Source organism: Erinaceus europaeus, chromosome 2, assembly GCF_950295315.1.
Source record: "Erinaceus europaeus chromosome 2, mEriEur2.1, whole genome shotgun sequence".
Taxonomy (NCBI): Eukaryota; Metazoa; Chordata; class Mammalia; order Eulipotyphla; family Erinaceidae; genus Erinaceus; species Erinaceus europaeus.
In genome coordinates this window covers 96,919,437-96,941,623 of record NC_080163.1, presented here as the reverse complement: position 1 = coordinate 96,941,623, position 22,187 = coordinate 96,919,437, and the positions used below count along the sequence as shown (strand labels likewise).

Here is a 22,187-nt window from a genome sequence, read left to right as displayed (position 1 = left end):
GGGTGTATGTGTGTCTTCATTCAAAAATAAAAAAGAAAGTTTTCTTTTATAAGTAGTGAAATCAAGGTGGAAATGAGCCTGTCAGGTTCATCTGCTCTAACCACTTATTTGCATAGAAGACTCAAGCTCAAAGTTGTTACTGTGCCTGGTCAAAGTAAGCCACTAGTTAGAGAAACTGGAGGCTCCTTTTCCCTTTCTTAGGTACTTATTCCCAGGAATCTCTTGTTTAGGATAGTGGCATAAATAAGGGGAAGTTGTGATAGGACACGTTTTGAAGAATGGAAGAAGGAAGGAGAGGGAGAGGTTGGGGAGAGATGCACAAGGACAGGTGGGAGAGAGGGAATCAGAAAATGTTGTTGTGGGGCTTGGTTAATTGAGCATGTCTATCTCCACCATTTCCTGAAAGTTTTTTTTTAATTTCTTTATTAGGGAATTAATGTTTTACATTCAACAGTAAATACAATAGTTTGCACATGCATAATATTCCCCAGTTTCCCATTTAACAATACAACCCCCACTAGGTCCTCTGTCATGCTTCTTGGACCTGTATTCTCTCCACCCACCCACCCCAGAGTCTTTTATATATTTTGTTGCGATATTCCTGAAAGTGTTTACATCACTCCAAGATAGCTATTAGAGATTAGTATTCTCACACCAGATAGTGTGTGTGTGTGTGTGTGTGTGTGTGTGTGTGTGTGTGTGTGTGTGTGTGTGTGTGTTGGCCAGTCCAGAATAGATCCTCCTCTCTTGGAGAGTGTTTTCAAAAGGGAAGCAGCTCTCATCAAAAGCACTCGTGGATTTGGTGACAACACGGACATGGGCTTTGCCTAGAGCCTGGAAATTGTCAGGCAGCAGCAGAGGTGGGTGGGGGACAACTGGGATGCTGTGGGCCCAATTGGGGACCTAGTGAGCTCTGAGTATCAGGTTCTGTGCAGCTTCCTCCAGGCTGGAGAGAGGCTGTGGCCCGACTCCAAGGGACTAATGCTGGAACTCAGTAGCCCTTCCCTTGAAAGACCGGGGAGGAACGCAGCACCAGAGGGAAGAGGCTGCGCAATCAGCAACCCGGCTTCTGCATCTCTGTAGGGAAGCAGTTCACCAGTAGGGCAGCCAGACCAGACCCGCTGCCGGGGCTGAAGATACCACCTTGGCTGGATGGGAATCTCTCATTGCACAGATTTACACTTTTTAAAAGGTTTAAAAAAATACATTTTTAGCATGGATCCTGATGGAGAAAAGAAGAGCCCCAGGGAGCCATCGGCTGTCTTTCCTTGTGTCTCAGAAACTGAAGAAGACAAAATGCAAAATCAGTCAAGGAAACAAAACAACAGCCCTCCTTCCCCCACAAGTCGTCATTCCATAGCTGGGGAGCAGTGTTCTGGCCACCACGTTCAGGTTCTAAATCCAAATAAATGCTGCCTGATCTTGGATTACACCCTGGGGATAGCATTTTAATGTAAATGTAAAATATACTTGTAATAATCACTTGTGGGGCCTGAAGCACCGCTAGAATCTCTATTTAATTATGGGAGCATAAGAGGAGCATTACCAGCTAATTAAATCCAATCCGATTTGTAATTCTCCCTCTGCTGCTGTCGACTTTAAAACGTGAAATTGCTTTTTTTTAATGTACCCACATATGAATTTTTTAAACACTTGTGAAAACTAAAGGAGAAACTAGGGGACAGGGGGCGGGAGAGAACGAAAAGTAGGACGTGAGGGAGCCCTAGGCTGCCGGTCTCAGGTAAGGAAGGAGGCTTGGGGGGGGGGGGGGCGATGCTGGGAATCTCCCCAGCCAGGCCTGGACTTCCTCTAACCGGTGCTGTGAGTTTGGTCGCGAAAGCAGCACCAGTTCTTTCTCCTCAGAGATTTCCTCTGCCCTGTTCTAACAGAATTTCTCATCCTCAAGAAAAGTGAGAAGGTTCAGAGCCCTTAAGCTTCTGGGCTCGGCAGGCGGGAGGGTTCACGCCAGGAAGCAGCGTCGACCAGATGTAACTTAACCTGAGAAGGCTCGGAGGACCAGTGATTTGGATTAGAGGGTGCTGGTCCCCAGGCTTTGGGGTACAGAACTGCTGAGTTCAAGATGGGCCGCGAGAGGCTGTGGAGGAGCCTGGTGGGGGGGGGGGGCGGTGGTCCAGGCAAACTTCTCCAAAAGCGGGAACATTTCTCTCCAGGAGAGCTGGCCGCCTTTCTTGCTCCCAGGAGGTAGCAGCCAGGGGGCCTAGACTCGGTCTGGTCTGGAGGACAGAATCCGGAGGCTTATTCACTTGGACGCCGCATCCACTGCGGGTTCTCTTCTGCTCTGCTCACAAGTATCTCTCTTCCCCCTCTCCCTCTCCTTCTCCCCGGAAACTACAACCCCTTTAGTTTTACTATTAGAACGTGGAGTTATTTGCAGGAGAAAACAAAGGTAGCTCCCTCCCCCCAATGTCTACCATAAAGTAATTCACGATTACTAAAAAGAAATCATGAATCAGAATACATTGCAGGGGGCTCATGGGGCCAGGGAGTTGGTGCTGTGGAAAAGCACCCAAACTGCAAGCAAAAAGTCCTGAGTTCCACTTCTGGCCTCACTTGTGCCAATGATGCTCAGATTCTCCCTCTCTCTCATTAATATATATATATATATATATATACACACACATATATATATATAAAATAAAATAACCCAATATGCTGCAGGATCTCTTTCCAAGACTGGTGTTGTCTGCAACCAACTGTACTGTTACTGGATTGCTTGCAAACTAGTGTCCTAAAGAGAGAGCTATCCCTCTGGCACCAACTCCTGGAAATGAATGATATGGTAGGAGTGTTTCTGACTGACAATGTGCCTGATAGGTATAGTGACACTGCTCCCCAAAACAGGCTCTCAGTGTTGTTCCAGCAGGGTGCATCCTGCGTGGGATGGGGTCATGGGATGGGTTCCTAGAGTTCTGAAGTCTGGATGAGAGCTATTGACCATCCAAAACTAGCTCCTGGCGCGATGGGTGGGATTGAGGAGGAGCTATACGCTGTATTGGGGTTCCTGGGTCTCAGATTTTCTTGAACTTGTCTGGAGGGCCCTGTCGCTGCCCTTTCTACCTCCACATCCCAGTCAACGGTCTGAAGTTTTAGTGTCTTGCAATTTTGGGGTTGTTGAGGCAAAGCCAGTGCCCCTCAGTGTGTCGTGCTGGGACTTACTGTCTGATTACAAGAAGAGGGCCTTGTCAACATAGTGTGGGAATGCCTGTCTGGCTTATAAATTTCCTTCAAATAGGCCCTCTTCCCCATCTTATGCCTCCACACACTTCATATATTTATTCTAAATTAGTAAGATCTTATTTTCAACTTTACAACATGCTTATTATTATTACTAATTATTATTTAACTCTGTCTTGCTCTGTACATTTGGGGAAGAGACAGAGGCCTAGGAAGCCACCTGATGTCAATCTCCCAAACTAGGAACTGGAAGCCTGTAAGGTTTGTTTGCTTTTTTGTGTTTGTTTTCTGCTTCTTCAGCTAACTTACTCTCTGCAGTCCCTTTCTCTATGGGTCCCTCTGGGTTCCTAGGCCAGCAGCAAGGCTTCTGGGACCTATATGGAGCAGTAGGGACTCTGGACCTACTGCTGGCTTTGGAAACTCTCCATTTTCCCACAGTATTTCACATTCATATTACTTTTCACACCCTGTTAGGCAGTAATAGCACTGAACCTGTTAAGTACTTCCATGCACCAAGCCAGCCCTCCTGCTATGGCCCTCAGCCTTCTTCTAGTGATTTTTTTTTTTCTCATGCTGAGTTGTTGATTTTTTTTTTCTCTCTTCTCCTTCTTCTTCCTCTTCTTCTTCTTCTTCCTCTTCCTCTTCTTCTTCCACTTCTTCTTCTTCTTCTTCCTCTTCTTCTTCTCCTTCTCCTTCTCCTCCTTCTCCTTCTCCTTCTTCTTCTTTTCTCTTCTTCTTCTTTCCTTTTCTCTTTTGAATCTATCTCCAGAACCTAACAGGGTGGTGCTAATGGTGGCTTCTGGATAGAACACTCAGGTGTGGAGGGGGAATTTAGCCTGGTACTTCTACAGAATACAAAAGATATTGTAGAAAAGGTGGATTTGGAGAAGTTTTGGCTTTTGGTAATTGTGTGAGACTTAGTGAGTTTTTAAAGAACAACGCCTTAAGACTGGAAGAGTCAGGGGAAGTTAAGGGTGGTCCTCTGCCACTCCTCCAGTTCTTCCAGCGAAAAAAGTAATAAAATCTGCCTGCCCCACCTCCAGGACATGGGGAAAGGAACTAACTTTTAATGAGAGTCTATTAAGTGTCGAGCATTTTTTACAGGCTGCATATGGTTCAGTCTTCACAAACTATAAGAAAGATGTCTAAATATATTTCCAGATTCCACTAGGAAACTAAAGTGCAGAGAAAAGAAAACTTACCAGAGTTGGTGCATTTGAACAAACTCCAGATTTCTTCATTACTATTCTGTGTTTTTAGCAACATCCTGGAAGTTCATGACACCCAGGTGTCCTGCATCTTGGACCAGGTCACTTGGTGACTTTGAACATGGAGTTCAACTCTTTTTAATTTTTTTATTATCTTCATTTATTTATTGGATAGAGACAGCCAAAAATCAAGAGGGAAGAGGGACACAGAAAGGGAGACAGAGAGACACCTGCAGCCTTGCTTCACCACTTGCAAAGCTTTCTCCCTACAGGTGGGGACCAGGGGCTCAAACCTGGGCCTTTGTTCATTGTAACATGTACACTCAATCAAGTGCACATGAGCCTTTAACATACACTCCTAGAAGGTGATTTAGATGACAAGAAATCTGGTTCTAAAGGTGTGATGCCTTGGCCATTATTTTAAGCTGAAATACCCTTACTCATGCCTCTAAAATATCCATGAGAGAGGCAAAGTTTCTAGGACTCTTGTTCAACCACAGGAGCCCTAGGTCTAACGGTCTAACACACACACACAGACACACACACACACACACACACACACACACACACACACATGCTTTTCTTGCCTCATCACACTAGGGCTGAGAAGATTTAAAGATTAAATTTGAAAAAAAGATTAAATTCATTTGTCTTGGGTTTTTACTCTTACCACTAACACCTAAAATGAGCCCACATCTCCCCACCCCTTCAAGACCTAGAAGCCTGGGAAGGGCTAGAAAAGAGGTACCTTGGTTCCTAACTTAGAAGGGCAAGTACCACCTCCACCTGTTATGGACCAGAGTTTTTTCCAATAAGGTAAGAGACCACACACCACTAATTTGGTGGAGGACTGAGTCTGAGACTCTGGAAATCTTATCAACTTGCAAATCCTTAGGTGTTCTACCTGTAGGAGACTGCTATTTGCATAAACGCCCTGGACTTCTTTCTCATCTACAGAGAAGCTCTCCCCTTTCTAATCTGTTTGCTGAATTTAGAACAATCCTTTGGGTTTGGGATTTGAAGCAGTTGCAGAAGGTAGAAGAAGTGAAACTGAACAGGCAAAACCAGAAACCATGAAAGTGGAGTGAGCAAGTCTGTGTGTAGGGAGGTAATTGTGGTTTGGGAGCTACTTAAAGAGAATATCTGTGGGTTGGGCAATACTGCAGCGAATTAAGTATACATGGAGCAAAACGCAAGGACCAGCGTAAGGAACCCAGTTCGAGCCCCCGGCTCCCCACATGCAGGGGGGTCGCTACACAAGAGGTGAAGCAGGTCTGCAGGTGTCTTATCTTTCTCTTCCCCTCTCTGTCTCCCCTCCCCTATCAGTTTCTCTCTGTCCTATCCAAAAACAACATCAGTGGCAACAATAACAATAACGACAACAACAAGGGCAACAAAATGGGAAAAAATGGCCTCCAAGAGCAGTGGATTCTTAGTGCAACCACTGAGCCCCAGTGATAACCCTGGAGGAAAAAAAATCTTTTGTTTTTGTTTTCTGTTTCCTCTTCTACAAAGATACAGTTTCTGGGCAGAGGGTAGATATCATAATGGTTATGCAAAGAGACTCTTGTGCCTGAGGCTCCAAAGTCCCAGGTTCAATCCCCTGCACCACCATAAACCAGAGCTGAGCAGTGCTCTGGTAAAAGAAAAAAAAAAAAAGTACAGTTTCATCACAGATCCTCTCCACTGTCCACTGACTTACATTTCTGCAATTTCTGGTAAGTCTAAGGTTCAGGACCTCATGTAGTCGTAGAGCACTATTAACAAACCTGGTGGCAACTAAATTAATAGTCATTTAGTAAGGTTAAAAAAAAAAAAGAAACACCAGAGTATATTTTATAGTCACTACAGTGAGAGATGGACGGCCTGCAGTGATTTCCTAAATGCCAAGTTGGTGCTCCTATGACCCCACAAATTTTTATTTTACAGTTACTGATTCTTAAACTCAGTGGTGACAAACAAGACTAGCTATAAGCAAAAAAATCAAGTTTTAAAAGCGATACTGCATTAGGGTATTTCTCCTCTCTAATGTGATGCCATAGTTTCTATTGCTACCTGTGGTTGGTGGTGCCACATGGGACATTAGGAACATGGAGCAGAAGGAAGACCTGTAAGCAGTGTCATGAGATCACTCTGCCAATCTGAAGTGAACTATCTTTCACTAACCAGGATAGTGACTCAGAAGTGACATCTCCTTCCTCTCTTCTCAGGAACTCTGGAGGACTGGAAACTCCAAAACTCAAAACCAAGCAACTGCTGAGAGAGGGGAAAAGTAATTATACCAACATTTGAAAGGGTGTTGGGAATTCTAGGTGAGTTTCCAACAACAAAACTAAAGCCTGTTTGCCCTCACTTATCTGTTTTTCTCCTAGGAGTAAGAGGGGAGGGGACCATACCTGGGAATGAAAATGACCTGGGGATGGGGTGGAGGTGAGGCTGTCTGGTCCTCTAACAGGTTCCTCTAGCCCAGGGCAAGGAAAGCTGGAAGCCACCACTACAGCGTTGGGGTAGGGAAAATCTCTGGGAAGTGCAGGAGTGGTCTTTCCCCCCAAGACTAGTGGGGCCACATTCTACCCATTGACCTCATTCTTTTTTTTTTTTAAATTGATTTAATAATGATCCACAAGACCATAGGACAAAAGGGGTACAGTTCTTACCACCAGAGTTCTGCACCCTATCCCCTCCACTAGAAGCTTTCCTATTCTTTATCCCTCTGGGAGCATGGACCTAGGATCACTACGAGGTGAAGAAGGTTGAAAATCTGGCTTTTGTAATTGCTTCTCCACTGGACATTGGCATTGACAGATCGATCCTTACTCCCAGCCTATTTCTATCTTTCCCTGGTATGGCAGGGCTCCATAGAGGTGGGGTTCCAGGGTACACTGGTGAGGTCATCTGTCCAGGGAAGTCAGGTTGGTGTCATGGGGGAATCTACAACTTAGTGGCCACTGATCTCATTCTACCCACTGATATCATCATCCCAGGTGACCTGGGCAAGAGTGATCTTAATCACAGTTTTTAAAAACCAGAATGATTTCATAAGCTAAATCTCAGAAGAAACGGATTCAAATGGGAACAATGGTGCACTTTGGGCTCTGTGTGCTGGCTGACAGATTGGAATTGCAGGGGTTGTCCTCAGTTGCTTCTATACTCAGCTTGGAGGTACCAGATGACATACTGCAGGTGAGCACTGGTGGGTGTTGAGTGCTGGAGTTTGCACTTGTGATGAGCAGGACAACTGTGAGGTGAAGACAGCAGACTCTACAATGCTTAGGATCAGTGAATAATATTTAGAAGACCCTTTCGTAGTACCTAATAACATTTCTGATCCTCCACAGATTCCCAGCAGGAAGTTTAGGGTAAGTCTCTCTTTTGCTAAGGAAGACACCCCTTCAAAAGATGTCAGGAGTTAGGATAGATGGGTTAGTGACACTTGTTGAATCTGTGTTGCCAGGATACCACTAGAGCTATTTGTCAGGGGTTGGGTGGGATGGGGTTTGATGCATTTGAAGCCAAATACACCTGGCTGAGTCCTGACTTCTGAATTCACTGAGTTTGTGATCTCAAACCATCATCTTAATCTCTTTTTGCTTTTGTCAAAACTCACGAACTTTTGTCCCTAAAGAGTTTGAAGGTGGGCCCTAGTGACTCAAAGTTGTACATTGATTCAGCTTTGGGAAATCCCAACATTTTCTTCCTGGAAACATAGTAGACATATAACTACAATGCCAAGTCTCCCCTTCCTGTGGCCTCCTAGTTAGACCACCATCCTCCCCAACATCCCTCCACTCTTAAACTCCAAGTTCTTCCTCATCAACTGTTGTTGCTGGCTCTGGTAGGTCAGGTTCAGGTGTAACCCCTGCCTTCCTGTGCTTGCATATCTGCCAGTTCTTTTACCTTTCCCCATGACAGCATGGTTCTTTGAAGTCTGGGGGAACCTTTGTAAAAGTCCAGATGCTGATGTCATTGGAGTAGGAACACTTCCTTCTCACCTAGAAGGTGGGCCAGGGAGTGAAAACAATCCAAAAGCCAGTACCAACTCATTAAAACAAGCCAAGGGATTTGGGGAGGCTGCAACTCTTGTGAGCCTGGGCTCCATCACTTTTTGCTCAAATAACAATGGGTTCAAGGTTGGTAGTTGCTAGACCTCTCCCTTAAACTGCTTGCCAAGAGCTTCTCAATGTGTGCATCCAGGTTCCTTTTTAAGCTTGTTTCACTAAGAAAAATAAATGGTTTGCATTTGTTTCTATGTAGACATGTCCTAATTATGCAAGACTGAGTTAGAGAAAGGCAGCTGTTAGGGCAGAAGGGACCCAGGTAGGGACTTGGAACTTTACATACAGAACGTTTTTTTAAATTTATTTTTTATTTAATAAAGGATAAATTAACAAAACCATAGGGTAGGAGGGGTACAGCTCCACACAATTCCCACCACCCAATCTCCTTATCCCATCCCCTCCCCTGATAGATTTCCCATTCTCTATCCCTCTGGGAGCATGGAACCAAGGTCATTGCGGGTTGCAGAAGGTGGAAGGTCTGGCTTCTGTAATTGCTTCCCCACTGAATATGGACATTGACTGGTCGGTCCATACTCCCAGTCTACCTCTCTCTTTCCTTAGTAGGGTAGGTCTCTGGGGAAGCAGAGCTCCAGGACACATTGGTGGGGTCTTCAGTCCAGGGAAGCCTGGCCGGCATCCTGATGGCATCTGGAACCTGGTGGCTGAAAAGAGAATTAACATACAAAGCCAAACAAACTGTTGAGCAATCATGGACCCAAAGCTTGGAATAGTGGAGAGGAAGTGTTGGGGGGGGGGGGTGCTCACTGCAAACTCTAGTGTACTTCTGCTTTCAGGTATATATTTTGCACTTGTTTATGGATATGTGTGAACATATGCTCTCACAGAACCTGGTCTATATCTAGATTTTGGGACTTTGTTAGGAAGTGAACCACCTGGGATGGAATTAGAGAATGCTATGAAAGGAAAGGTCTCACCCAAGTAATGAAGTTGAAGGGTTGTCATTCCACACGTGAAATCTCTGAACACAGTCTGAGCTGAAGCATGTTGAGGTGGCAATTGTTGCGTTGATTAGGCTGCGATCGGCAGATGCAATATTATTTGATATGGATTAGGAGAGGCATGCAGGAAAGTGGGCCCTATCCAAAGGTTCCAGGACTGGGAGAAATATAGGCTCTATAGTGGAGATGTGAGGTTCCTGCTATCTTAGGGTTCAAAAAGACAATGGATAGTTAATGTTATCATCACATTACTTGGTACTTGGGTTAACTTTGAAAAGTCCTTTTGTTAGGGTTTGCTGTTTAGTACCCAGTATCTTGTAAATAGCTGTGCCACTGGTTGCCTCTGATCTACTTGGTCTAGGCTTTTGAGGGAGTCTGCATATCAAATACACAGCCTATATATTAAGAGACTCAGTCTGTGTTTTAAAAACTTCAAGACATACAGTTAATTTTCCCTCTCATATTAATGAACTAGTGATTTATATGACTACACTTTACTAGGAGTGTAAATAAACACCATTCCCACCACCAAAAGACTGTGTCCCATCCCACCCACCCACCCCCACCCCCCACTGGCCCAGGAAGTATCATGTCTACCCCTCACTACAGGGTTTTTACTTTGGTGCTCTAACAGAACATTTTTGATGGACCATTTAGAAAAGGCACATAACAGGTAAGTTGGAGTGAGGGCTTTATGTCAGAGAGGGTGGGAGATAATAATGCCATGAGCTGGGCAGTGGCAGTCAGCTATCACCCTAGTTCCTTTCAGGATCCACACTGGGATAGCACTTTAAAACATCATTTAAGGTGGGGACAAGTGGTGATACACCTAATTGAATGCACATGTTACAATGCACAAAGACCCAGATTTGAGCCCTGGATCCCCAGTTGCAGGGGGAAATTTCATGAGCTGTGGAGCAGTGCTGCAGGTATCTCTCTCTCTCTCTCTCCCTTTCCTCTTGAGTTCTGTCTCTTTTTAAATAAATAAATAAATAAAATATGTTTAAAAAACCATTTAAGGTTTCCTCAGTCAAATCTCTTAAACCTGAAGAATTGGGGTGGGGAGAGGGTGGTGAACTAAGCAGCAGAACAGAAACATGTTCTGGATTATGTCAACTTTATTGTACTTCAAAAAGCTAACTGTTGCCCTAAATCTCTGAGTCTCAGTGCTTCAATATTGACTGTTTCTCACATTACCACCCAGTATGGAGTCTGTGGCCTTGACAGTTATTCAGATTTCCTATTCCTTTTCTGCCCCTACCTGCCTGGTTGAATTTGTAGATGATTTCATTCTTTCTACCCTAGAGAAACTAGGTGGCTCCCATACTTACATGGACAGACTGTTCCTCACCCATCCTCTGAAGGGGGATTCCAGGTACCCTGAGGAAGGAAAGCCAAGTTGAGGAAAGGTCGGGAAAAAAAAGCATAACTTTAAGTCTAGGAGTGCAACGGTATAGTATTCCTCTCTGGATGCCTTTGATTAATTCCAGGATTTAAAAATATGCAACATATCAAGTAATTTTGACGGGAACCCTCTTACTTCCATGTCCTAATTGCCAGTTCTGATCCAGGTTCAGGGGCAGGAATCTGACCTTCTTTCTTCCAAATGGCTTGATAATGATGTGGGCACACAGTAAACTCTGAGACCATAGATCTTGGTTAACAAAATGGACATTCCAAAGGTAAGAAGGGCAACTGTTTGAGCAAGCTTCTAAATAAAGGCGTGCACTTGTGCATATTTTGGGCCTGTTGAGCTACTTGAAGGCCTATGTGAACTCTCAAACACAAGTCTAGAGCTCCAGGATAACCCACATGTTGGTGTCAAGGTTTTAATGTACACAGGGCTTTGCTGTAACCTCTGTCCTGTGACTCTGCCACTCTCCTAACCCTTGATGGTTTGAACTCAGAATCACCTGGATCCCCAGGAGCAGAGATCTTCCTGGAGGCCACAGAGCTAAAAGGAAGTACTTCCTTGAGTTCAATGAACTTATTCTGGGTCTATAGGAAAAATTTCAAGTATATATAAGTATAGGCGGACAGTTACAGAAATAATAGTCAACCCATATCTGTGACCTTAGGAGACTTACTGTAGTTTCCAATGGAATGGGGCCACAAAACTCTGGTGGTTAGACTGTGAGGAATTATACTCCTGTTATCTTATAATTTTGTTAATAGTAAGTCACTAATAAAATAAAAATAAAAAATATTTTTTAAAGCTTTCATTCTAGGTCCTTGGGCTCTGCAACCCCCAGGGAATCCTGAAGCTCAGCAGGGGCTCCACTTTCCCTGGTGGTTGAGAGCAAACACTGAAGAGAACTTGTGGACCTTGACCTCAAACAGATAAGAAGGAGCCCTGGCATCCCCAACCAGAAGCTCCAGTCGGTCACGGTCATTCCAGGTCATTTTGGGCTTAGCCAGAGGCAATGCCCCACGTGCGCGCACGCCAGCCGCGTGCCGCCCCGGAAGTGCTTGTCAGGACCCGGAAGCAGTGGGAGATCGGACTCCCACAGTGGCGCAAGGGGAGGGGCGCGGTGCTGTTCGCCCCGCCGGTCGCAGAAGCTCATCACAGAGGGGCGGCGGAGTGAGAAAGTCTCGCGGTGCTCGTTGGTGTCACCTCCCTGCGCTGCTGAGACACCTTCGCGCCTCTGGGGTTCTCCTGGGTTTCATTGTGCCTCGCAGGGACCTGGAGTGTAGCTAGTCCCCAGTTCAGCGGGGGAGAGGAAGGCAAAGAGAAGGGGAGGAATTCTTATGTATTCATTATTATTTCTTAACCAGACTACTGCTTGACTCTGATTTATGGTAGTAAGGCGGATTGAACCTGGGACTCTGGAGCCTCAACTTGGAGTCTCTCTGTCTCTCTCTCTTCTCTCTCTCTCTCTCTCTCTCTCTCTCTCGCTTTCAGGGTTATTGCTGGGTTTCAGTGCCAGCAGCACGAATCCACTGCTCCTGGAATCCATTTTCGCATTTTATTGGATATGAGAGAGAGAAATTGATAGAGGAGGGGGAGAGAGATAGACACCTGCAGACCTGCTTTGCAATTTGTGAAGCGTCCCCTCTTAACCTTAACAGATCCCTGTATGCTTAACTGGGTGCACCACTGCCTGGACCCCCATCATGAGAATCTCTGTATAACCATTATGCTATCCATCCCCCCCTTCTGGGAAGGGGAAATTCTTTTTGTTTTTTAATTCATGAGAGATATATACACAGAGAGAGAGACACCTAGACCAGAGCACTGCTCAGCTCTGGGTTATGGTGGGGCTGAGGATTGAACCTGGGACCTCAGAGCCTCAGGCAGGAGAGCTTTTTGAATAACCATTATGCTGTCAACTCCCCCCCCCCCCCCCCCCCCGCCTTCCCAAAGTCTTAAAGGCTTGTGGGTGACTCTTTCCTAAACTCTCAAGGTTAGAGTGTTTATTTCCTAGGGGGTCTTTGGCTGCGATTCTTAATTCCTCTCAGAGTCTTTGGCCCCTGCCGCTTCTCTGGGTTTTGCTGGCTTCCCCCGCGGTGCGCGGGGAGGGTGCACGCTGAAGCTGGGGGCAAGGAGTGCGTCCGCAGGCGCCCGGTGACCTGCCGTGGCAAGAATGCTTCAGATCCAACCTGGCTTTGTTTTCCTGATGCAGGAAACATCTGGGGAATTTTCTCCTGGAGTTTGGGAAAGGACTAACTTCCGAACTGCGTGCCTGCGAAGGTGTGCTAGGACCCAGACTAACCGGGTCTGGGGTGAGGTGGGGGCTGGACGGCCCTGACAGCTGCCCTGGTGCACAGGGGGGAGTTCCCTGGTGGCAAGCAAACTCGGATGGAAGGAATGGAGGACAAATTAAACTCTTGGAGCGGGATCCGCGTTTTGGCCTCATTGTTTTAACGTCTGTAGTACTTAGGCGCAGCTTGAGAAAGAGTAATGTCCTTACTTTCAGAAAAAAACATCAAAGACCAGGGGCTGCTCAATATGGAGCACATATGGTAGTCTCCGAAGGCCTTGTCTGCCAAAACATGTTTCTCAGTATTTTTCTCCTCTCCCCCCCACCCCCCGCCCCTTCGCAACCCTCACCTCCCCCATTCGGATTTTTTTTTTTCTTTCCCTAAATGGGAGGGAGCCAGGTTGGTTACATCAGGGCATCTTTCATTTGGTGAGGCGGTTGACCTAGGATCAGTAAGGCATTTTAGGAACTGAATCTAACCCAGCAAGGACTGAAAACTTACTAGAAGAAGACAACAGGGTGATGGAGATGTGGCATTATTAGATTCAGATATCTAATGAATCCTGGCACTATATGTGCATAAGCGCATTGTTCTGATGATGATTTCTGATAATGTGGTCACAATATACTCATTGTATTAGGCCTTAGCATATTTCTCAAAAACAGAAGGCACATTTAAATCTTTACTCAGTGCATAAACAAATTATAATAAGTAAAGGTGGTGTGCCACCACCCAGCCCCTATTATTTATTTATTAATGATAGAAGTTGAGAGAGAAAGAGAACAAGAGTATTACTCTGGCATGTATATACCAGGAATCAAATTCAGGACCTCATGCTTGACAGTCCTATGCTTTAGCACGCTACAATTTCTCCCAGACCCCCACAACCCAATTTTTTTCTTTCTTTCTATTCTTCTTCGTCTTCTCCTTCTCCTTCTTCTTTTTCTTCATACTTTATTCTAAACAAGATACAGAAGTAAATCTCTTCCTCATTAAATATTATTGTTAATTATAAATATTACTGCTGCCACCTCTATTACTATTACCAGTTTTCTTTACAGTTACAGAAAAAGGAAGTGAATGCTTGACAACAGTACATTTTGCTTTTGCAATTTCTCAAGATAAAAATCAGAATGTTAATGGACGGTTATTCATGTAATCTAGTTCAGTTTCTGAATTTACTTGTAGATGAACTGATACTCAGAACAGGTAAAGTTACTTGTCAGGGGCACCCAGTTAGGATGGACATGGGCAAGTGCCCTCTTTTCCATTCCTAGTGTCCTTGGCACTCACTACCTCACATCACCTTCAATGGAAAGACAAACTGGAGAATTTCCTCCTTTTTAAAGTTTTTACCCACATAATGAATTACATTTGCCACCTCTGAAAAATGACTTCAGGATATTTTTCCTCAGCACACTTTCTTGTAAAACTAATATTATAATTGGGGCAGGAGGGCTGATAAAATAGGACACTTGGATAGTGTGCTGCTTTGCTATGCTCATGACCCAGGTTTAAGCCTAGCTCCCACTGCATTAGAGGAAGCTTCAGTGTTGTGGATTCTCTCTCTCTTGCTCTCTCTTTCTGCCTCTTTGTTTCTATCTCTGTCTCTATCTGAAAAAGTCATCCTGAAGTGATGAAGCCTTGATGACAAATTCTTGGGGATTCCATAAAAAGAAAAAGCCCATGTGGGCAGGGGAGGTAGCATGCTGGTTATGGAAAAAAACTTCCATGCCTGAGATTCTAAGGTCCCAGGTTCAATCCCCCACACAACCAAAAATCAGAACTGAGTAGTGTTCTGCTCTCTCTCATTAAAAAATAAAATAAAATATATAAAAAGTCTATGCCATCTGCAGAGCATGCAGCTTTATTCTAATGCAATATTGGTGATGGTGGGGGGAGGAAGCAAACCACATATGGAGCTGATTAAACACAATCTTATCAAATCTGCCAGCAGTCTGTGGACTTAGATAATTTAGACAAGACCAGTAGGCAAATTATCTGATAGGCAGTTTTAAAATCTGGATTTTCATTGTCTTTTCCCCCACGATACATTGTATATCTTGGTCAGTCAATTTCTTCTGGTCTCTATCTCTCTAGTTACATATGTATGTGTAATATACATATGCAACATATACACAGTTATATTTTTATTTTATTACATGTTTATTTATTGTCATCACCGGGGTTCTGGGGCCTTAATTCTCCAGAATGACGGTTTCAGATAGAGGCGGGGGAGGTGGGGGTAAAGAGGGAAACAGAGAGGGAGACCATAGGACCAAAGCTGCCTTTAATGTGGTAGGTATTAGACTGAGACTGAGTCATATACATGGCAAAATAATAGATCCATATATTGTTTTTAATTTGAATGGTCTGCTGGTCCATAAATGCAATTTCTGTTCTTATATTCTCTCATGATGATATGTATCACTATACAATCAAGATGGTCAAGCAACTGGACCAACATTCAAACCCTGCTTATTCTTATATTAAGTACTCTGGAAATGTTAAACTCAGTCATGTTCTGTCACACAGCTAACTTCCAGATAATCAATGTTGGGGACAATGGAGGAGCTAAAAGAATGATTCACAACTGAGATTTAGATAATAAAGCTGTGTGTTTCAGAGAAGCAGTGCTTTTATTTTTTTCCTGGGTGTGTGGAATAGACAGTATCTCTGTAACCAAATCAGTCTTTTTCTCTGTAGTCTAAAGGCTGGGGACCTTGACAACTTTGGGGTTAAAGGGCCCCACAGACTACCAGGTCTGATGCCTCCGAAGGAAACCCAGGCACATGGAATGGGCTATTTAGTTTCCACTACTCCTGTATGTGGTCCAAAGCAAGGATGGAGATGGGAATTCAGATAACTGAATTCAAGTCTAGGTAGTTATTGCTTATGTAAATTTTCTCTGCAACAATTTTGCATAGCACAACTTTGTTTTCTACAGTTGTCAGATTTAATAGAAAGAGTTCTCATATTTCTCTTCAAAGTAATCCTTAGGATCCTAGCTGAACCTTTCTTCTTCTTGTATGAAAACTTCTTCCTGGGTGATCATTATATTTACCTTCTGAGGTTGCTGTAAGAATTAAATGTAAAAAATTGAACCCCGGGGTCGGGCAGTAGCACAGCAGTTTAAGTGCACGTGGCGCAAAGTGCAAGGATCTGAGTAAGTATCCCAGTTCAAGCCCCTGGCTCTCCAACTGCAGGGGAGTCACTTCAAAGGCAGTGAAGCAGGTCTGCAGGTGTCCATCTTTCTCTGCCCCTCTTTGTTGTCCCTTCCTCTCTCAGACTCTCTCTATCCTATTCAACAACAACAACAATAATAACCACCACAACAACAAAACATCAAGGACAACAAAAGGGGGGAAAAATTGAACCTGTGTGGTCCAGGAGGTGGTGTAGTGGATAAAGCATCAGACTCTCAAGCATGAGGTCCTGAGTTCCATCCCCGGCAGCACATGTACCAGAGTGATGTCTGGTTCTTTCTCTCTCCTCCTATTTTTCTCATTAATAAATAAATAAATAAAATCTTAAAAAAAATTGAATGCAGATCCTGATGCATTGTGATATGTGCCCTCTCCTGGGTGTGCCATCACCCAGTCCCTCAAAACAACTCCATTATAAAGCTACTTTGCACACCATAGCTTGTTTCCTGAATAGCATCACCATCCATCAGGAACTCAGGCTGGTGACCCAGCAGCCTGTCACCAGCTATTCCTTTATTTTTTCATCTCCCCACCCTTCTGCCTTAGTAATGACATAGATGCATGTTACCTGCATCATTCCATCACTTCTCTGTTGCTGGTCTATTCTCCAATTTGTCCTCACAGTAACTGAAGTGGTCTTTACATGTAAACATGAGTACACAATTTATCTATTCTAGTTCTCCCATCCAGTCCCTAAAACATCAGGAAAACTCTAATGCTGAGTTTTAATTAATTTTTAATTATAAGATAATTTAATTAATATTATAATGTTTCTGATATTCTCCTATGTCAACACTCTCCAGACACCCCAAGCCCTCCCTGGCTTTGCTGAACTATTCTGACCACCCTAATTCTTTTTTCCTTTCTATCTTTGCACAAATCACTCTCTGTGGTACACAACTCCCTCAGATTTTATTCTGTTTGATTTTCAGGATTTGGCTTGGATGACTCCTCTTCTTTAAAGTCTTCACTAAGTCTCAGGACTGATTTGGGAACTCATATCATACCAGATCATAATTTTAGTTTTTACTTGATTTGTAAATTCCTTGACAGCAGTAGATTAAGTCTTTGCCTCCCCCTCCCTTGATTATTTAGTGTCTGGCACTCAGTGTGTATCCATCTCATGTTTGCTGAGTGTGGGAATGATCCAGAATTAGAATACATGGCTTTGGTTCTTCAGCTTCTTATCATTAGATATTGGTAAAGTTATTTTTGAGTAAGTTTTCTCATCTAAAATGGAGGCTAACACTGCCACTTAATATTATGGAGATTAAATGAAAAATTGATTGCAAAATTATTTTGTATACTGTAGCAGTATACATATAAATGCTATAATAAATTCAAACCTACATTTTTATTCATATGCACATAATGTTCATATATGCATTCATGTGTGAGTGCAACTTCATGGTGATATGCAAAGAAGTTCCCCTAGATTCCAACCTTTAGAGGGCATGAGAAATGTGTGGATAAGTACTTTTAATGATTAGTCTATCTTTCAGATAAAGAATTTATTTTATTTATTTTATTTTTTAAAAGAATTTATTTATTGAGTCATGAGAAAGATAGGTGGAGAAAAAGAACCAGACACCACTTTGGTACATGTGCTACTGGGGATGGAATTCAGGACCTCGTGGTTGAGAATCCAATGCTTTATCCACTGTGCCACCTCCCAGAACACGATAAAGAAATCTTTTTAGGGGTCTGGAAGACAATATAATGGTTATGCAAAGAGAAACTCATGCCCTAGGATCCAAGGTCTCAGGTTCAATCCCCAAATACAACCATAAACCAGAGCTGAGCAGTGCTCTGGTAAAAAAAAAAAAAAAAAAAAAAAGTAGTATGCAGTTAGCAGTCATTCTGCAAATTCATCACACCCATACCCACAAATACAAACCTAGTGTAAATTTACAGGGCTCTGAATGTCTAGCAATAGCTTAATTGCCATTTTAATTATGGCTATTATTGTGCCTTCCTGCTAAAGTTGTAACTTTGTGTGTTTTTTTTTTTTAAGATTTATTTATTTATTTATTAATGAGAAACATAGGTGGAGAGAAAAAGAGTCAGACATCACTCTGGTACATGTGCTACCGGGGATGGAGCTCAGGACCTTACGCTTGAGAGGCTAATGCTTTATCCACTGCGCCACCTCCCAGACCACTAAAGTTGTAACTTTGAAAGCATTTTTGTGCCAGGTTTTCATTTAATTCACATAGGGCAATTCAGGCCATTACTGTTTTTCCCCTTTTTTTTATGTACATGAATAAATTGAGGCTAAAAGGATTCTTTCAACCACCTGCCTCCTTTCCACTATTACATTATCTTTCTTTTCTCAAGATCAATGTAGACAGTTTGTGCAGAATAGGTGACTGGCATAGACAAGCCAGCGCTGATCACCGTGAAAACTGACACTTAGCATGCTTAACGTTACTAGCGTTACTTCTGCACTTTGGGCCATGTGGAATTTGCTTTCTGACATAAGTTGCTAAGGAAATTCCTGCCGCGCCCCCCCCCCCCCCATACACACACACACCCCTTTTCTTGGAGGAGTAACTGCCTTTCCTTTCACATTGCAGATGCCCTGGGTTTATCAGGACTTTCTTCCTGGTAATTCTAAACCTTTTCAACTTCGGCTTCCTCCTCCCTCTTGTTCTTTTTTAAAAAGCCAGGTGGCGCCAACTCTCTCCTGTTGGAATTTAGGGGTTTGCTTCCCTGCCCTAAGGAAGTAGAGATTGGAGGTGGAAGGAGCTGAGTCCTGCCTGAGCTGGTGCTTTCACTCAGTCGTCCTCCTCAATGAAATGTTTTTTGTTTTTTTTCTTTTCTTTATCTCTCACCCCTCACAGGATGACGATAAGCTTAAAGGGAAACGAAGTGTCCTGTGTGCCACATGGGGTTTGGGGAACTGGAATAATTAAAGCCATGAGGTTTCCTGCCTCTCTGTGGTGTGTATGGTGGATTTTGATTTTGGGAAAGAGAGCAACGAAAGGTGAAGGCCGGTTCCAATCTGCCAGCATCCTGTATCTGTCTGTGCTGCAGATGATATGGAGGCCCAGTGTGCCTAAGCTGTGCTTGTGCCTGTGGGTAGAATCAGGTCATCAGCTGGGGTTTGTGTGTTTGTGTATGTGCATGTGTGTGTGTGTGTGTGTGTGTGTGTGTGTATGTATGTATGTGTGTGTGTATTTTTCTAAAAGACAGAGGTTGTGAACAATTATAAAAATGCAGACGTCTTCCCTCTGTGAAAGGAATATGAGGTCCTCTTATGACAGCTGAAGGTCTGAATCTTTCACAGAATGGCCAGTGTTTCAATTTTCAAACTCCATTTTTATCTTTGTGTTTCTAGTTTTTGCACAGCTGTTATTTCACAAGAGGAGGGAGAAACTCCATTATATAACTATATTTATTTACTTGATTTAAACCAAATTTCATTGAACAGAAATGTTTGTTTAAACTTAGAAAATAACTATTAATCTCATAATGGAAACTTAGCCATACTGCTGATGCAAATCACCAAACTTGAAGTTAAGATTAACTCAATAAAAATATCTTTTATAATTCATGGAGTGTTAAGAGATGGAGTTGATATTCTGGCCTATTACAATTTTGAGATTTTAACTATTATTTTAGTAGCACACATAAACAATTCTCAACAGCATTTGTAATGAGGATAGTACACTACTATACTTCTTTTAATATGGTGGAAGTATTGTTTATCTGTGCATTTTAGAGTAGCATTTTCCTTTTAAAAAATTTTATTAGTGACTTAATATTGTTATATAAAATTTTAAAATAACAGGGATATAATTCCGCACCCCTGTTCTGTATCCCTATTGCCTTCATTAGAAGTAATAACAGTTCTCCTAAGATTACAGATATGGGTTAACTGTTATTTCTATAACTATTCATCTATATTTGTATATATTGCCCTTTTTTTCATGATCCCATCTTCCCTCCCTTTCCAGGTCACACAAGTAATACCTATCACTACTTCCAAGTGTCTCTCCCTTTTCCTCCCTGAGTCCTGATGGAGTTGGAGTTCAGGGTCCTCTGGTCATCTTCCCCCTATCATTCCTCCTCCCCTCAGAGTATGGACCAAAATTCTTTGGAGGGTGCAAAAGGTGGGAGATCTGGCTTCTGTAGTTGCTTCTTCACTGGACATAGGTGTTGGCAGGTCAACTCATACCCCCAGCCTGTTTCTATCTTTCCCTAGTGAGGTAGAGTAGAGCAGCATTTTTCAAACTGCAGGTTGCCAACTACTAGAAACTTATGAAATTAATAATATGAGAACTAACTAGCATTTAAAAATGAAATACAAGATATTAAAAGGGAAGTAAGGACAGGTGTTTTTTCACAAATCTTTTTTTCCCTTAAATATATATATATATACATATATATATATATACATATATATATATACATATCTGTGTACTATGTACAATATTAGATGAATTTCTTATCATGAATTACAGATATACCTCTTTTTTTTTTAATTTGTTTGTTTGGTTGGTTAGGTTTTTTTTGTTGTTGTTTTGTTTTTGCCTCCAGGGTTATTGCTGGGGCTCAGTGCCTGCACTACAAATCCACTGCTCCTGGAGGTCATTTTTCCTATTTTGTTGCTCTTGTTGTTGTTATTGTTGTTGTTGTTGTTGGATAGGACACAGAGAAATCAAGAGAGGAGGGGAAGACAGAGAGAGGAGAGAAAGACACCTATAGATCTGCTTCACCACTTGTGAAGCAACCCCTCTGCAAGTGGGGAGCTAGGGGCTCAAACCGGGATCCTTATGCTGGTCCTTGTGGTTCATGCCATGTGCATTTAACCAGCTGCACCACTGCCTGTGCCCCATACCTCATTTTTAATGATTTACTTCACTATGCCTTGCAAATATTATTTTGTTTTATTTCTAAACAAACTGCTAGTTTGTTGCAACCCTGCTTTAAGCAAGTATTGGCACCATGTTCAAGTGTATGTGTTTACTTAGTGTCTCTGTGTCACATATAAAGTATGTTTATTTTTTATTAAGCATAATGCTTTGCACACTGACAAACTATGTTATAGTGTATTGTAACTTATATAGCACTAAGAAACCAAAAGATTCTCATGATTCACTCTGTTACTATATTTGCTTTATTACAGTAGTCTGGAACTGAACCTGAACTATCTCTGAGGTGTATCTGTTCATTAGAAAAAAAATTGATAACTGTGGTTTCAGAAAAAAAAAAATCTATGTTGCTCTTATTGAGGTTTCATTAGTGATGCTATTTTTGGTTTGGGGTGAAGGGCTGAGTCCCCTGCCGCCCTTGATGTTCTATTGTGTGCTGCTATGGATATGCACACCCTTGCAGAATTGACATAAGCATGGCCTGCACAGAAAATGGGATTGGGAGGTAGGTACTGGAATTAAAATCTGAACGCAGTGTCTTTCTTCCTGGTTGTGAACATGCCACTGGATGGATAAAAGGGTCATGCCAGGCTTCAGATCCCATAGAAAGGACTGGCAAAAAAAGAGTAACAGGTAACTTATGGCCTCAGAGAAGACTGCAGGCAGTAAATAGACTAGAGTAAGAATTCCAGAGCAGTGGTTAATGCAGAAGCCTGATCATTCAAACTAGGTATGAGGAGGGTGGGTGCAGTGGTAGTGTCAGAAATTTTGAACAGAGTGTGGAATAGTCTGAAGCCTTGGAAAACAATTCAGAAAGTTGCACAATTAATGCTGAGGATGAGGTATGTTTCTAGCCCTCTATTTATTCTCTGTCTTGATGTCTAAAAAGAACAGATATTAATTGTTCAATTTTTAGGACACTGATTAGACCATTTTTCACTAGAGAGTAGATCATTTTGTCAAAAGACTGTGACTCCTTTTG

General features: G+C 42.9%; 1 long non-coding RNA gene across 1 annotated transcript in view; it reads left to right on the top strand.

The window, feature by feature from the left end:
* LOC132536497 (uncharacterized) overlaps positions 1-22,187 on the top strand; it is a 39,772-nt gene that overhangs the window by 6,949 nt on the left and 10,636 nt on the right. The window contains exons 2-3 of the long non-coding RNA XR_009548047.1: positions 6,614-6,715; positions 7,388-7,586. This is a non-coding gene — a long non-coding RNA (uncharacterized LOC132536497). The remainder of the gene's footprint in view (positions 1-6,613; positions 6,716-7,387; positions 7,587-22,187) is intronic.